Source organism: Aquarana catesbeiana, linkage group LG06 (assembly GCF_042186555.1).
Source record: "Aquarana catesbeiana isolate 2022-GZ linkage group LG06, ASM4218655v1, whole genome shotgun sequence".
NCBI lineage: Eukaryota > Metazoa > Chordata > Amphibia > Anura > Ranidae > Aquarana > Aquarana catesbeiana.
The window spans coordinates 233,608,978-233,627,610 of NC_133329.1; the positions used below are offsets into that span (position 1 = coordinate 233,608,978).

The 18,633-nt window shown below is 42.0% G+C and overlaps 1 protein-coding gene across 1 annotated transcript in view; it reads right to left on the minus strand.

Moving 5' to 3' along the window:
- Positions 1–9,174: 9,174 nt before the first annotated feature.
- FOXK1 (forkhead box K1) overlaps positions 9,175–18,633 on the minus strand; it is a 169,124-nt gene continuing 159,665 nt past the window's right edge. The window contains exon 10 of the mRNA XM_073633057.1: positions 9,175–9,814. The gene's annotated coding sequence lies outside the window, so the exon portion shown is untranslated. The remainder of the gene's footprint in view (positions 9,815–18,633) is intronic.

Genomic DNA, 18,633 nt, shown 5'->3' on the forward strand with positions numbered 1-18,633 from the left:
TGCAAAATGTGAAAGATGATGTTACGCCGAGTAAATAGATATCTAACATGTCACGCTTCAAATTTGCACACGCTCGTGTAATGGTGCCAAACTTCGGTACCTAAAAATCCCCATAAGCGACGATTTAAAATTTTTACTGGTTACATGTTTTGAGTTACAGAGGCAGTCTAGGGCTAGAATTATTGCTCTTGCTCTAACGTTCGCAGCGATACCTCACATGTGTGATTTGAACACCGTTTACATACGTGGGCGTGACTTACGTTCGCTTTTGCGTGCGAGCACACAGGGATAGGGGCACTTTAAAAAAAAAAAAAAATGTTATTGTTAATTTTACATTTGTTTTTCTAGTTTGACACTTTTTTTTTTTTTTTAACTTTTTTTTTAATCACTTTTATTCCTATTACAAGGCATGTAAACACCCCTTGTAATAGGAATAAGCATGACAGGTCCTCTTTACAGTGAGATATGGGGTCAATAAGTCCCCACATCTCACCTCTAGGCTGGGAAGCATGAAAAAAAAGAAAAAAAAAAAAGAAAAAAAAAAAAAGTATCTCGGCTTCCCAGCCGAGGCGGCGCCATTTTTTTCGGCTGAAAAAGAAGATATCTGAATGTCTAACTGCAGGCATCATTCAAATATCACCGCTCAAAGTCAAGAACGTCATGACGGCCGGTTAAAGAGACAGTAGACTCCCACTCTGATGATTCTTTTCATTTAGTCCATTATAGTAATCAAACTATAGCCACTGTAATCCAGCCCAAATTGCATATTACTTTTTAAACAAACTTTAAAAAAAAAAATCTTGTTTCCAGGGGTAAGGCAGCGCTATCTTAGGTATTGTTTTCTGATCCCACAGTAGAGTGTTTTTCCGCCCCTTGCATGGAGCCCTTCCTGTACTGTTAACCAAGCCTTCTTCTCAATCCAACATTTCTATGGCAATCCTGCTTCTCTGCTCATAGCCGACTTGTTTTATTCCACAGTATTTACTTGTGCCGATTATCTAGTGTTTGCCTGTGTCAGTGTTATCCGCTTCAGCTGATAAGACTGTAGTATGCAGTCCGATGCCCAGAGGGAGTCCTGGTAATGGACAGACAAGCACACAGAGCGTGCCGTGAATCAGGGGAGATAGAAGCATGCGCCGGTCATTCTAAAGAAAAAACGGATTACAGCAGTACTAAGCAAGTAAGGAGATATCTACAAGCAGTGTTCATTAGGGTTTTTTTATGCTGATTTACATGGGATAAAGTTGTGGGGGAGAGTTTACAACCACTTTACGTTCCTCTCTGCCCAGAGCATTATTGGTTTTACCTCCCTTAGAAGCTTCCTGCTGCGAGTGCCCCCATTTTTGTAAATATGAGACCGCTGCTCTGTTGTCCATGAGCAACAGCACTCTCTGGCCTCTGACCTGAGGCTTTAGTGAAGTTAGGGCTAGAAATGTTGCTCTCATCTCCAGAATGTTGGACACCACCCCTCCGGTGGGAAACTACCATCTTCCCTGTACTCTGACCTCTCCGCAATGGGCTAACCTTGCCCGCTGGCGACGGACGTAACTATGGTCCATGAGAAGGAACCCAAATGACGAGGTCTGGAGAAGGTCTCTGGGTTCGTCCACCAGTGCAGGCTCCTGTACATTACTATTGTCAACAGGATTGACGGAGAGATGTTGTCTCTTCCACTGCGCCAAAAACCCAGATTGGCTATACCTCAAATGCCAGTGAGACCATGGAACCAGGGGAATATAGGAGGACATTGTGCTAATGAGACTCAGGCATTGTGAAGCTAAGTGCGAACTCCGGATGACCTTGATCCTTGATCTGAATGATGATCTCTGCTTTCAGGGGAGGCAATGACACTGTACCCTGTTGCTTATTGAACATCGCCCCCAAATAAATCATACGCTGTATTGGAGATAGCTGGCTCTTCTCGTGATTTATAAGCCACAGAACCTCCGTTAGAGTTTGCAACAGTATCTCCCTGTGGGAGATGAGCTGGATCGGGTCATGTGCCAGGAGAAGAAGAAGAGTGGTTAACCCTCAGCCCTTTCTCTACCAAGGGGGCGAGCACAGAAATCAATACCTTTGTGAAGACAAAGGGAGAGGTGCAAAGGCCAAAAGGTAGACATTGGAATTGCAAGTGAATCTGCCCCACCGCAAATTTCAGGTACTTTTAAAAGGAAGGGAGGATTGGAACATGCAGGTATGCATCATGAAGATCTACTGAAACCAGTCCTCTGGCTGTACTGCTTGAATAATTGTCTGCAGTGACTCCATCTTGAAGCTCTCTAAGTGGATGTACTGATTGAGCTTTTTTAGATCTATCATAGGTCTCCAACTGCCTGTTTTCTTCTCTACCAGGAACAGGGTGGAAGAAAAACCTGTGAATTGCTCCAAGGGAACTGGGGCAGCTGCCCCCTGGAGCTGGAGTGAAGATATGAACTGCATCAAGGCTTGTACTTTTTGTGAAGAGGATGGAATCTCTGTTCTTATGAAAGACCTTCAAGGAGGCTGACGAGAAAAAGTCCAGAAGTGACCGCATCGGATTGTTCACAGTACCCACGGGTCCTGACATCGCATTGCCCAGACTGGCACAAAATGTTTTAGCCTGGCTCCCTCATGGGGAGCAGTAAGAGCCTCGCTTTTTCTGGTGGCTAAGAAGGAAGCCTGAGTGCCCTTCCAAGATCTCCTGTTATCCTGTTATCCCGGGATTGTCTGAAATCTCTTCAACCTGAATGACAGAATTCTGAAGAAATATACTCTGGATCTACGTCACCGCGTTCTTGACGGTCGAAAGTTCAGAGAACTTTTGTGTGACCGTGTGTATGCAAGCCAAGCTTGAACAGAATTCCGTCTGAAAAACCATACAAGATTTTTCCGACAGAAATTTCGCTCGTGTGTACGGGGCATTAGGGTCTGCTTCAGAAGCTTGAGTCGCTTGAGGAGCTGGCTGCTAGCTCGGGAATGGAACTGGCTAACCACAGCGCCCGTGCGATCCAAGCCACGCACCCACAGCCCCTGGGAACTTGGAAAATGTCTGCGCCATGCATGCACAGAGGACCAGCCAGATACAGGCTGGGATAAAATAACAAATAGAAAGGAAAGCAAAACAATGAAAAAAACAAAAACAAAAAAGGACAGTGAAAACCTGTAAAAAGATTAAAAAAAAGTAACCGATCCTTCTGTATAACCCACAGCATACACCAAATCCGGTAGGCAGACTGCATTCCTGTGAGGAAATTCTGCAAAACCCCAAAAGATCCACAGAAGGGGTTCCCAGTCTTATCAGCACTGTTAGCGGCCCAAGAACAGGGACTGTGCACGGGAGAGGCTGAACCTGGCTGAAGCTGCTTAGAGCAGAGGTAAGGACATACTGCTACTCTTTACCAGTCAAGATGAAATGAGGAAAAAAAAAAAGAGAATGCTGGGGAAAGGGTTATGTCTTTCTTTTATGCTATTCACTAGTCCTGAGGGAGGAGTTGAGGCGGAGCTCTATCATGTGTATGCTGCCATGGAGGTGCCAGGAAAATGTGTTAAGATGATCCTAACAGGTACCAGTCCTGCACGGAGTCACCTATTCTTTAAAAGAAAAAAAAAAAAAACACAAGATCAATGGTTATAACTAGTTGAGCAAGTCTTCACATAAACAATTTTCCCATTAGGTTATATGTGCAGATAACATATTTTATGCATGTTATTTACCTGTAAAAGCCTCTCTGGTGTATACTGTACATCCAAAAGACCCCAGACTGCTGCTCTGCACTGCCATATTGGATGTAATGTTAGCAGCCCTAGAGCAGTCACTCTATAGTCCCCTTCCCTCCTACCCCAGCATCTACATAAAAGTCATGCACATAGGTGGGGGGAGGGGCAGAGAAACTGCCAGCACTGAAAAGTAGACACTCCCAGGAGTAAAGGAGGCAGGGAGAGAGAAGACCGAATTGTGGAACAGTTAATATTTCTATTAAGCAAGTTTCAAAATCATATTACAAAGGGATACAAATATGCAATAGAAAAACATTGCAAATAAGCATTTAAAATACTTGATTTTTGGTTTAACCTGCAATTTTTAAAGTTCGTGCTAGAGTGTTTCATTATGATGTTTCCAATTCCAGAATGAATGAATCTCAAAAGCAAAGGAAGACACTAGGAAGTGGACTGCAGAATCCAGATATCCAGGGGGTGATCGTGAGGAAGAGAGAGTTTAAGGTTGCGGCTTTTGCCGACGACATTTTACTCACTTTAAGATCACCTCGAACGTCCTTACCAAATCTCCTCAAGGACCTATCACTTTTTGGTAAAATCTCAAAATCAATCACACAAAATCACATGCCCTTAATATCACCCTTCCCGCCCAGGAGGTAGCCCACTGCCAGGAGTCTTTCCCTTTCCACTGGGAGAAGACCGCAATCACCTACCTGGGCATTAAAATTCCCGTTAATTTATCAGAACTCTACTCCATGAACCATCACACTACCCTTCTAAATACACAAAAAAATCTCAGGGACTGGGCAGGTTTAAACGTATCTTGGTTTGGACGCTCAGCCTTGATTAAGATGCTTATCCTACCACTCTTATTATATCTGATACAAGCGGTCCCGATTCTCTTACCACCAAGCTTTTTCTCTACCTTACCGAAAAGCTTGCTCTACAATCCAATGGAAAAACTCCCCTCCCCGCATCAAGTACTCACGCCTTACATCACCCAAGTCTAGAGGAGGTATCAGTTTGCCTGACTTATATAATTACTATACTGCTTGCCATCTCACAAGGATAGCAGACTGGAATATCCACTCCTTTAAAAAGGCATGGGTATCCCTTGAAAAAGACTTTTCGTCTCGACCCTTGCATCTTCTCCCTTGGCTGCCTCAAAAAAGTTGGCCACACTCTCTATTGACTCACCCGCTCAATCACCCCTCTCTTTTAGCAATTAGTAAGGCCATACGAGGAGGGATTCTGGCCTCTATCCTGGGTCCTTTAACCACGTTAAGAGGGAATCCTGACTTCCGTCCAGGTGAAACAGATAACTTCCTGCCTTTTGAGGATGTACTAGCCCTCCAGTTTTACTCAGACGGAAAACCCATCCCCTTAGACAAACTCAGAACGACCACTAAAATGGCTTTGTTCCCCTTTTGGACCTACAGGCAAATTCGACACTTCCTAGAAACCCAGGCTCATCAAACATGCTGGACGAGACCCCTCACGACCTTTGAGTCCCTCTGCCATCGCAGGTCCCCGCAAAGACACTTGATCTCTCTTATATACACACGCCTCTCGGAGAACCTAGCCCAAACTCTAGTGACCTCACAAGAGTCCTGGAACAGAGACTTACAAACACACCTCACAACAGATGACTGGAATACAATTCATGACTACGCTCATAAGGGCTCGCTAAATGTGGCGATTCAGGAAAATGGCTATTACTGGTAATGGTAATTACTATATGGTATAGAACCCCCTCACGCCTCCACAAATTTTCTTCAGACGTTCCCGACACCTGCTGGTGATGTGGGATAGAGGTAGGTACTATGCTCCATGTGTGGTGGGCCTGCGAGAACCTTCAGCCATTCTAGAAAGAAGTTCACGACCTCATCGCACATATCACTATGTTTACTCTTGACTTCTCCCCGGCCCAGTTCCTCCTACATCACACCTCACTATCCAAAAAAGAATATCACAAATCTTTAGCCATGCATATGGTCAATGCAGCCAGACTATGTATTCCCAAACATTGGCGCTCCACATGCACTCCAACGATCAGGGAATGGTTTGCGAGAATCTCCAAAATAAAGGATATGGAGGAACTGATCCATATCTCACAAGATAGAATGCACAAATTCCCAAGTATATGGGCCTGCTGGATTCATTTTACAACCACTGATAAATATCGCCAGTATACCCAATAAGGTTACTTCTTGACCTCTGAAACGAGCCACAGGCTACATTCAGCAGCTGGGCAGGTGCGGAACCCCGGTGCTCCCCCCCTTCTCCTCTATCCCCATCCTTACTCCGGGCTCTCCCTCCCCCCTCTTTCTCTAGATTACTTCCTTTTCCTCCCCCCTCCTGACTATCTCCTTTCCTCTCTTCAGCTCCGTTTCTTTTCGTACTCTGGGAGTATTTGACTCCATCTCTGTACCCTTAGCTCACTCATTGAACCTGTCGAACTTGGACACTTTGACACCCCTATTTTAGTACCTTGTAAGCCTTAATAAGTTATATCAAGTTTTAGTTTAGGTCCGGGAACGATTTAATGATGCTTTTCCTCCCCTTGCTGGGGTCAAGTGGGGGGAACAGGGGGGAGGTGAAATTTGATAACGGGACCCTCTGCCCTCAGACGCTAATCTTTGGGTTTACTCATTTGGTTTCTGGCCATTGCCCTCCAAGCTACACTTTCTATTTGTATTTTTCAAAAGGTACTATTGTATTGTCCTGATCTTATACTGACATGTGTTCCTGTGTTTGATTTGTAGGTCTACCTCTTTATATGGAATAAAATCTTTATGGAAAAAAAAAAATTCCATCAATTTATTTGTTTAAATAGAACATCCAGTACTGTATTTTAAAAAAGTAATTAAGAAGAGCATAGGAAACAGACCATGTGAACCCCACAATTTAGCTAGCACTGTGATTTGATGCTAGGAATAAGCTATTCTGGGACTGGAAGAACCATATTAGAAATGGAAAGGGGTTCCACTAATCCTATATTTTCTTCTAATGGTAAAAGTACATTGAAGACCCTTTTACCAGTTTCTCAGATGCAAAGTTAACAAAGTTATGATGCTTCTTGGTGCTCCCAGCCATGGGGACAGCAGTTCATAATGTCTGGCAGGGCAGGACTCATTTAAAACAAGACTCCACTTTTGTTGAAGAAAACAAATTCCCTGTGGGTGATCTATGTATAATGAAAGGAGGTTTACTGAATTTTGTTGCAAGTGTATACCTCTTCTGTTCTAAAGAACTTGCGGTTTGTTTCACCATGTCCTTTCCAGACTAATTCCTGAATAGGAGGGTCTGTACTCATTTTAACCATCTAAGCAAATGTCTGTGTCTAATAAAGAAAGCTGCAGTGTCTGTATCCCTTCGGTAGACAAGCCAAAAGAGTACATAAATTCCTATTGCAGGGGATAGCTAGTAGAAGTTAGCCACACTCAACTAGACTTGTTCTGTAATGCTGAAGATGTTTTGTAGCTTGTCCGAGATTGTCCGTGAACAGGATGGAAGGCCTGAAAATTGAGGGGAACCATCCTATTCTAGTTACATAATCCCATTTTTTTTCTGTCAGTAAGCCTCCATGAGAGTTTCTTGACTTACATGGCTAAAGAAGAGAATTGTCAAATCAGAAATGTTAAAACGGTATTATATGTTGAAGGTTCCCACATCTGTTCAGGCATGGTTGTTCCATTTTGACATAGTTCGCCTTTTTCATGCCTCTTGCAAACTAGTTGTCTTCTCTGTTCAGACAATGCACTACACTGTCCTCAAAAGAATGTCCCTTTTCCTTAAGGTGTAGGAAACATCTTGGCCTGTATAATTTGCTCTCCTATGTTGGGCCATTCATTTGTGGAGAGGTTGTTTTATCTCCCCAACTCACAGGTGTTTTTTACTATCAATACACCGCTTTGCATTTACCAAGTTACTTTGCTCGAGTGTGGGTGATCTGTTTTTTGGATGTACAAGTTTCTACCTCAGTGTAATGCTGGGCTTGAAGAAGACAGGGATGCAGTGTTTGTTAAAGATCCTTCTGAGGTTTTTCAGCACTTGTGCTGCATATGGGATCACTAGATTACTCAGTGTGTTCCGGTCTTGTCCTTAGATTCTCTGTTGTTACAATATCGGTCCACACATTTTTCTTGTCTCTTCTGAGAAAATCAGTGATTCAATCACACAAAGCAAAGTGACATTTCTGAGGGCAGAAATCCAGGGGGCATAATGCATTTTTTTTTTTTTGCGACCGTAAATTACAGTGGCCGCCAATTTAACTGGCAAGGTAATATTTAAGAACATTTAATTAAAATAACGTGTGTAGAAATCTTATATGCTATATTACTTATTTGAAAGAAAAATTGAGTTTTCCTTTAAAGTCAATGGACTGAGGTTGCAGATTGTTTTAATTTTGGGTAACTGCAAATCAAGCTTGATCTACTGTAGCAAACAGAAAGTCCTGTGGATTAATTTGCTCATCTCTAGTATGGTATATAACCATTAGGGCTCATTTACGCTTGCTTTGCTTTAACAAGGCTTCGGACAGGCTTTGTTAAAAGCTCTCAGCGCTAGTCAAAGCTCCTGTCACTAAATAAAACTGTTAGCTTACAGTCCTGTTTAAACCTGCTTTTGCTTTGGCGTTGCTTCAAAAATGATACCCCATGTAACTTCAGTGGTGCTTCAAAGTGTCTTCAAAGCCTTCATAGAAGTCTATCGCAAAGCTCGCTTAAAGAGGTGTACCACCCAGGGGCTCCATTAAAAAAAAAAAAAGTCAGCAGCTACAAATACTGCAGCTGCTGACTTTTAATTGGACACTTACCTGTCCCTGGGTCCAGCGATGTGGGGGATCAAAGCCCCGCTCGTCCCCCCCCTCCGCTCGTCGGCGCCGGCATTTCAACTGTGGGCGCCGGGCTGTGGCTTCACAGCCTGGCACCCACTGCGCATGCGCGAGCGGCGCCGTGATTGGCCACTCAATCACAGGAGGGAGGGAGCAGAGCCGAGCCCTTCCTGTGCCTGGGGGGAAGTGATGTCACCAGCCCAGGCAAAGGAAGAGGCAGACTACGAGGGACCACCTAGCAACAGGCATTTAGAGGTAACTAAAAAAAAAAAAAAATTCAAATTTTTTTTGTTTTTTTTTTTTACAATTTTTCAGGTATTTTTGTTTTTTGGGTGGAACCCCACTTTAAAGCCCCACCGAAGCACCAGGCAAATGCAAGTGTAAACAGGACTGTAAGCTAACCATTTTATTTAGTGAGCTTCGACTGGCATTCAGAGAGCTTTAACAAAGCGTGTCCGAAGCCTTGCTTTAAAGCAAGTGTAAACTAGAATTAAGAATGCAAGTGATATGACTGCATTCTATTTTTTTTTTTTAAATGAAATCAAATTCAATCTTTCTTCACCCATTTCACAAACATCACAGATTTTGCATGCACCAATTCTGGCTTTCAAAATAGTTCACTAAATGAAAGTAAAACACAAGTGTTTCATAAATAATAATAAATTCATTGTTGATTATTCTGTTATGGCTATTTAAAATAGCTGATAGAAATGGATTCATTAAAGGCTTCACAAAAGACCAGTAAGCTTTACGAGTGAAACAAAATCTACTGGATGAGATATGGCCAGCAAATTACAAGTTTCAAAAAGATCAGTTGAAGACACTGTGGGAAGCAGGGCACTGTTTTACAGGCTGAAATGATCAGGTAGGCCTAGCAGAATTTATTATGCGTTTCCCTTTCATGATGTACAAAACAAGGCTAGCGCATATGACAACTGCACTGAACTACCTACTAGCTTGTACATCCCACTGTCAGGACTTTCCCCCCCCCCCTAAAGAATGCACTCTCAAGACTGCTTTTGTTCTGTACAGGACACTCCTGTTAAAAGGAGTGATCATACAAGCAGTTTCCTGCTACTGTATAAAGCTACATCCGAAACACTCTTGCATTATACGGTACATGGACGTGTCTTGCAAAAGTTATACCATTTTTTTAGCATGTTTGAAAACGTAGCACTTTTGATATATATCATCTTCATGTAGTAGTTGGCGATGCAGTCTCTACATATCCATCAGGAAAATGATACTTCATTATTTTAGTAGTCAGCTTCTGTTGTTCAGAACCTGTGAAAAGAAGACATTTCACTAATTACAGCAATAGCTAATATTTGATTGCTTATGGATTTGGAAAAAAAATCTTATAAAAAATAAATCTAGCAGTCTAGAATTTTTGGGTACTTTCATTACTAATCGTGGGGGCTACTATTTTTTTTTCCTTAACTACGTGGGTATAGAAAAGAATCACCCCCTTTAAAATATTCACATTTTGTTGATTGCAGCCTGAAATGAAGATAGACACAGTTTTTGTTTTATCCAGTTATATTTACTCAGTAAAACATCTAACATCCAAGTGAAAGATATCACACCAGCAGAAACAAATTTAAATAATCAAAAATTAACAAAATCACTGTGTTGGAAAAAGGATTATTTCTTGTGTCGGTATTTTGTTGAACCACCTTTTGCTTTAATTGCAGCTATTAGTCTGTGGGCATATGTCTGTACTAACTTTGCACATCTAGACTGCAATATTTGTTCACTGAATTGCTCAAGTTCACTCAAATGTGAATGTGACCGTTTGTGGACTGCAGTCTTCAAGTCATTCCACAGATTTTCATTGGGGTTCAAGTCTGGGCTCTGACTAGGACATGCAAGGACGTTTACCCTTTTCTCCTTCAACCACCGTGTGGTCATTTTTGCTGTGTGCTTTGGGTCATTGTCATGTTGGAAGGTAAACCTTCTTCCCATTCACAACTTTCTGGCAGAGGGCAACAGATTTTCCTCAAGAATTTTATGGAAGTTTGCCCCATCCATTTGTCCTTCTATCCTGACAAGTGCTCTAGTCCCTGCTGCAGACAAACATCCCCAATAACAGGATATTACCACCTCCATGGTTTACTGTAGGAATGGTGTTATTTCACTTGGATGTTATAAGTTGCAGTGAGTACATACAGCTGGATAAAACAAAAACCACGTCTGTCTTCATTTCATGCTGCAAAGCAACAAATGTGATTGTTTTAAAGGGGGGTGATTCTTTTCTATTACCCACTGTACTTGCCAAGTCTCAAAACAAGCATGTACTTTTTCAGAAATATGGGAGCTGTCTATGCAGATTTGGAATCTGAATAAAAGATACGTTCACCTTTTAACAAAAAATAATAAATGCACATTTTTTTGCAGGTAAAAAAAAATTTACTATTTTTGTTCAATTCAGCACAAGCCAATCAGCGGGTCCTGGCCAATGATTTATGGTAAACAACACAACTTCATACAGCAGCAATGTGCCGTTTTTTTTTTCTCCCTGCAAAACCGGCACATTGCTTAGTAAAACACCATACAGTAAACACACTAAACATGGTTAGGCACCCATTTAACCACTTGATCATCCTGGATGTTAACCCCCTCCCAGCCAGTGTCATAGTACAGTGACTTTATATTTTTTGCACAGATCACTGTATTAGTGTCACTGGAGATGTCAGTCAATTTCCCCCCAACGTCAGTGTCAGATTGCATGCCACATTATCGCAGACCCACTAGAAGTCACTTATAGCCCCCCATTAGTAGTTCAAAAAATAAAAATTCCAGTATGTATACCATTGTTTGTAGACGCTATAACTTTTACACAAACCAGTCAATATACACTTATTGGGATTTTTTTTTACCAGAGACATAGCAGAATACATTTTGGCCAAAATTTTAGTTTATATCGGAAAAATAAACCTAGTGGTGATCAAATACCAGCAAAAGAATGCTCTACTTGTGGGGAAAAAAAAATATATAAAATTCCATTTGGATACAGCATTGCATTACCACACAACTGCCAGTTAAAGTAGCTCAGTTTCAAACTGTGGTTAACTAAAGAATTTGAGACTGTTCACAGTTGAATATTTACTTTTACTATCCAATCATGAGCAGATAAAAGTAAATAGGGATTTAATTATTACATACATGGATGATTGGAGCAAATCTTTAATTTATTGTGTGAACATTCTCAACTCCTTTAGTAAATCAGCCTCTTGGTGTAAAAAGCTTCAGGGGCTGTTATGGTAATCGTCATTACCTAATGATTTACTAAGGTGTAGAGGGTGTAATGGAGGATTTCCTGGGAAACTTGGAAATTCCGGCCATTACACAGGAGGAAAGAGAGGATTTGGAAACCCCAATAACACTTGTAGAACTCCAGCAGGCCAGGATTGGAGCAATCGCAGAGTGGGGAGTTACTGTATAGGGCCCCTTGGTGTTTTAAGGATTTGGTATCTAAAACGAAGTTATCAACACAGGAATCACCCTTAGTACCTATATTGGGGAACCCGCAATCCATATTAGGAACACAAAAAGGACCTTTTGACGTCCTGATCAAATGGGGACTGTATCAGGCATCGCATTTTCTGAGATCTGGCAGATGGCCAACAGTGCAGGAATTGGTAGACAGAAATGGCCCCTTCCAATTAGATTTTTGGTCGGTGGTACAACTACAACATTATCTATGTACTAGGGTACTGCCAAGTCCTCTGGATCGGAATCTGTTACCACTTGAGAAATATTGTATGGAGACTGAACCAATAAAGCATGCTGTCTCCAGAACGTATGCGTTGTTGATTAAACCATCGGAGAACTATCAGTTACCTTTCCTCCGGAAATGGGAAACAGATTTGGGGAGGACCTTTTCGGAGGAACAAAAAACAAATATGATCCATTCAATATTTAAGACAGCAATATGTACCAAAATACAGGAAACTAATTATAAAATTATTTCACAATGGTACAGAACCCCAGATAAACTTCAAAAATGTTTCCCGAATGCAACAGATAGATGCTGGCGATGCCAGATAGAACAGGGGACTTTGTTACATGTTTTTGGTCTTGGCCCAGAGTGAGAAAATTTTGGAGGGAGGTCAGGGAGATAATTCAAAAATTTAGCGATGTGGAAATACAGGAAGACCCAGCTTTTTTCCTTTTGCATCTGTCAGAGATTCCAGGGAAAATATATAGGAACTCCAAAATAGGAACTCTATTTTGTGTCATTTGGTGAATGCAGCTAAAGCATGCATCCCGCTTAAAGCGGGGGTCCACCTATCTATCGTTTTTTTTTTGGAGTTCATTCACAAACTTTTCTTCTCATGATTATCTACTCACATTTTCTGTGTAATAAGTCCACCTGTGTCCGATTTAGTTGTAAAGAATAACTTATAAAATTCACTGAAGGCGGTTTCCATCTTCATTGTGGGCATTTGAAGCCCACAAGCATGTATTTCCTGGATGCGGTGAATGCTGTGCTCCCAGCATTCACCGAGATGTTGTGATGACACTGTTGCACAATGCATGCTGGGAGGCCTGAGACTAGCTCCCAGGGGACTGTGGGAGGTCTGGGAGAGGCTAGAAACACGCCTACTCCCATGGGAGGAAAACCAGGAAGTGCTAAGAAGATTAGAAAAAAAAAGGTAATTACGGCGATTTAAATTTTTTTACACAGCATGTCAGCATCTAGGCATGGAAGAGAATGCATAGAGATAATGTTCAAAATTTGGGTGGAACCCCGCTTTAAGTGGAAACAGGCACAACCCACTACAGCGAGTATGTGGCTTAGGAAAGTAGAGGAAGTAAACAGGATGGAAGATCTAGTCTGGACAACTAGAAAAAAAAAAGGGAAATTTATCTAAAAACGTGGTCGCCATGGAACTGTTTTATTTCTTCGGAGGAAGGGATAAAATGAATTGATACAAATTAAATGGGTTTTTTTTTTTTTTTGGGAGAGGGGTAAGGAAAGGAGGGGGAAATGGACTATAAATAGGAACTGCAGTTGGAATGCTGAGAGGTAGTTGAAGTATTATGGCCGGGCCTGGGGGAAGCGCCCCCCCCCCCACCCCCCCACCCCCTGCTGACGCGCCAAGAAGTAACAACATGTAGGGCGGAAATGAGAGAGGAAGATTACTCCTCTTATTTCTTTGTCTTCTTTTCCTCTTTTGTGACTTCTTTATGTTTATTTGGGTTCATTCTTTTATCCATCTTTATTGGATAATATATTAGAAACAGACAGGAGTAGATGGAATGGAATGTAATGAGTTATCATGTTTTTTTTTGTTTTTTTTGTTTCTTGTTTGGCTGTATGTGCAGAAATGGAATGTAATATACAGAAGGATTGCTCATTTCTCTCCTGTTTATATAAAAGAAAAATAAATAAATTATAAAAAAAAAAAAGAACTCCAGCAGGCAGTAGCTAGAATGGCAAACCAAAATCACCCTGTCCAGATGGGCTTCCGATTGAGGTGTATAAATACTATGGAGATATATTAATCCCGGAATTGCTAAAAACACTGGGTGGGGCAGCTAGGGAGGGACGATTGCCTGCCTCAATGTTAGAGGCAACTATTATAGTCTTACGGAAAGAAGGGAAGGATCCCTTAGACGTAACCGCATATAGGCCTATTTCTCTCTTATGCTCTGACGCCAAAATCTTGGCTAAGGTTTTGGCTATTAGGCTTAATAGGATTATTCCAAAACTGATCCACCTAGATCAGGCTGGATTGATATCCAACAGATCCACAACTATGAATATTAGAAGGTCATTTTTAAACTTACAGACCCCAACGGCGAACGAGGGATCAAGAGCGGTATCATTGGATGTGACTAAAGCTTTTGCTAGCGTAGAGTGGGGATATATTTTCAGGGTGTTGGAGAAATTTGGATTCGGTCCCTCCTTCACCGGTTGGATAAAAATGCTCTATAAAAGGCCCAGTGCTAGACTTAAAATTAATAATGAACTTTCAGATAAGATAGAACTGGAGAGGGGAATGAGACAGGGGTGCCCACTGTCACCACTGCTCTTTGCGTTAGCAATGGAACCTTTGGCTATCTCCATAAGAATGAGCTTGGAAATAAAGGGCTTTCAGAGGAAAACGGGGGAAGAAAGAATCGCGTTATACGCGGACGACATATTGCTCTTCCTGGGAGATACAGGGCATTCACTGATAAAAGCAATGAGCATAGTGGAGGAATTTGGTCGTTTTACAGGGTTAGAGATAAACTGGGAGAAATCTGAGCTTCTACCAGTAGACCCCATTAGTGATCCAGTGATCCCAGGAATACCCCAATTGGCGGTTGTGGATACATTGAAATACCTGGGGATTACTCTGTCGAAAGACCCTAACCAATATATTACTAAAAACCTTATTCCTCTGTTGGCCAAATTTAAACAAAAATTGGGCATTTGGAAACAGTTTCCACTGTCAGTAGCATTAAGATGTAGGTTAATAAAAATGATATGGATGCCACAATTGCTGTACGTACTACATTAATCCCCTGCTTGGATATCCAAGAACTGGTTTAATAAAATCAAGAGCCTTTTTAGGGAGCTAATATAGAAAGGGGGACAAGCCAGGATCCGACTCCGTACACTTCAACTCCCGGTGGGGGAAGGTGGATTTGCGCTACCCCACCCCGAGCGTTATTTTTTGTCATCACAGTTGCAGCATTTAATGGGCAGCGCTGTCCGAAATGGAGGTACCCCTAATGGACGAATACTAACAGGTGCTCTACATAATACAATAATTGAAGCATTAGAGACGGATTCCTTCTGCTATAGATATCCAACAATTAAAATGATAATTAAAATATGGAAAACGGTTAAAAAGCAGATGAGTTATAATGGGTTTACTGAATACACACCCCTTTGGTACAATAATAATCTGCAGGAAATCCTCCAGATAGGAAAAGTCAGAGAATAGGAAAAACAAGGTATCAAAAGGGTAAGACAACTCTATGTGGGTAATATTTAAAAAAAATTCCCAGAACTGAAAAGTGAATTCAACATACCGCAGTCCACATTCTTCACCTACTTACAGCTTAGGCATGCCCTTGAAGCCCAATTCAGGATACAACCCTTGGAATGGAAAGAAACACCCTTTTTCAAAGTATACTTCAGGTAGGCCCTGCTAAGGGTCTAATATCTGAAATATATGGGCAAATAAGTAAAAAAGCAGTGGAGGAGAATCCTGGAAATGGGACCAGTGGTATCGGTCTCTCCCCCACACAAGATATCTCACCTGATGTTGTTAAATAGAGCTTATTATACCCCAAAGCGGCTGTTTAAATTTGGGAAAAGATCTGATGATAAATGCCCCAGAGGTCAGGGGACTGGCGATCTTGTACATATGTTGTGGAGATGCCCCAAGCTGTTCCGATATTGGGAAGGAGTAATCAACACCATGAAAGATACATTCGGAACCACATTAGAGATGGAGCCCATAGTATGTATACTGGGGTATAGGAGGGAACGGGGAGAGAGGAAGAGTACTACTATAGCAATTTTGAGATGTTTATTTCAAGCTAGGAAAATGATTGCATTGGGATGGCAATCGAAGGCTCCCCTACAGTTAGAGACTGGATCAGGACAATAAATGAGACCCTATGTAGAGAAAGAGTAGTGTATACAAAGAGAGGTAATTTAAAGGAATCTGACAGGATGTGGAGGCCCTGGCTGGAAAAAAATAGGTCCCCCCGTATAAAGTGTAAAAAGTATAACAGTGTTGAAAAACAACCAGAATAGATAAAACAATAGGAAAGGGAAATGTTAGATAGTGTGGAAGTAAAGAGATAACTAATTTTAATAAAGGTAAACCACGCGAAAGGCAATAAAAGTTGATAAACCCGACATAGGAATTTAGACATAAGCTCACCTAAAGGGGAGGGGAAGGGTTGGAAAATAGGGGTGGAATTAAGGTCTAAAATTAATTTTATAATATTGGAAGTGGGTGAGGATGGGGGGTGAGGTTGTTCCCTTGCCCAGGTGGCTTTTATTTATCTATTTGTCTTCTCTTAGTATAATGTATTCCCATTCTTGCTTATTTATTTATCTTACTATGTAGAGAAGACTAGGCCTATTTCTATCCTTTCTTCTCTCCTTTTATTTTTACTGAAATGTTAAAGTTTTGAAAATTGAAGAATAAAAAAAAAAAAAAAAGATTTACTAAGGACAAATATGCAGGACAAGAGCTGACTTTTAATGATTGTGGAACAGTACTTGAGCGCATTGCAGTCAGAGCTAAATAAATTAGATGAGAATCATTGAGAAACTAAGTACAGATGCATTGGTTACTCTAAAAGAAATGTATGCAGCAGTGTAAAGGACCACACAATCTTTGCATTTTTGGTAATGCACAGTAACATTTTGAATGGAATCCCCAATGCACTATTGCAGCAGTGCACAACACACCTGAATGGCAGGCAGTGTAACACGTGTTGCACATGTTGTGGCGCTCTGTATATATATATATATATATATATAAAAAAAAAAAAACCTCTTGCCCAATTCCTGTGCTTAACCACTTCAGATCCGGGCCATTGCCAAATGACGGCAACAGCGCAGATCTACATTGCTGCCCCCTGGAGGGCGCGCTCGGTGATCAGCGAGTCTATGAGACTCGCCTGATCACAGATCAGAGTAAGGGGTCGGTCCCGACCCCTTACCACATGATCAGCTGTCAGCCAATGACAGCTGATCATGTGACATCAACAGAGCCGGTAATCGGCTATTTTTCCACCTCGCGCTGACAGTGTGAGGAGGAAAAAAAAAAACCCGATCACCGGCGGTCGTGATCGGGACATCAGTCCCGATCACGGCGATCATCTGCCCCTGCCAGTGATACAGCAATAGGCAGCAGTGCTGCCTACCAGTGCCCACCAGCGTCACCCATCAGTGCCCACAGTGCCATCCATGCCCACAGTGCCACCCATCAGTGCAACATCAGTGCCACCTATCAGTGCCCATCAGTGTCACCTACCAGTGCCCATAAGTGCCCATCAGTGCCACCTATCAGTGCCCACAGTGCCACCCATCAGTGCAACAGTGCCACCTATCAGTGTCACCTACCAGTGCCCATAAGTGCCGCCCATCAGTGCCACCCATCAGTGCCCCCCATTAGTGGTACCTATCAGTGCCACCTATCTGTGCCACCCATCAGTGGCCATCAGTGCCGCCTTATCTGTGACCATCAGTACCGCCTTATCTGTCCCCATCAGTGCCGCCATAACTGTGCCTATCAGTGCCGCCATAACTGTGCCCATCAGTGCCGCTATACCTGTGCCCATCAGTGCCGCCATAACTGTGCCTATCCGTGCAGCTTATCAGTGCCCACAAGTGCCGCCTCATCAGCGCATATCAATGAAGGAGAAAAATTACCTGTTTGCAAAATTTTATAACAAACTATTAAACATGATTTTTTTTTTTTTCAAAAATTTCCATCTTTTTTTGTTTGTTTAGCAAAAAATAAAAACCCCAGCTGTGATTAAATACCACCAAAAGAAAGCTCTATTTGTGGGAAAAGAATGATACAAATTTCATTTGGGTACAGTGTTGCTTGACCGCGCAATTCTCATTCAAAGTGCGTCAGCGCTGAAAGCTGAAAATTGGTCTGGGCAGGAGGGGGATTTAAGTGCCCAGTAAGCAAGTGGTTAAATTGGTTGTAAACCCTTTACAACCACTTTTTATTACAGGTAAGCCTATAATAAGGTTTACCTGTAGCTACCTACCGTGGACATATCCTAAACCCGCATGGTTTTGGAGATATCACCTGTATCAGCATGTGCATTCTAGCTCATTATGCCTTTGCCTTGCAGGTTTTTTTGTGGGTTTACAACCACTTTAATGTGTGCTGCCAGCCTGTTAAAAATGAATGGGGTGCCTCCCTAATTAAAGTTGTGTGAGATCTTAGTCTTGACCAAGATCCAGCAGCTTGCTTGTTGCATCTTAGCTATCTCTCTAAGAGCAGATATCACCATTCAGATTCAGTAGTGAGACATCTCCTCAATGGGGCAAAGGCTTGCATACCGGCGCAGTGGAAATCCCCCTCCCCTACTGTAGAACATTGGATTAGAGAAGTAAATGATAT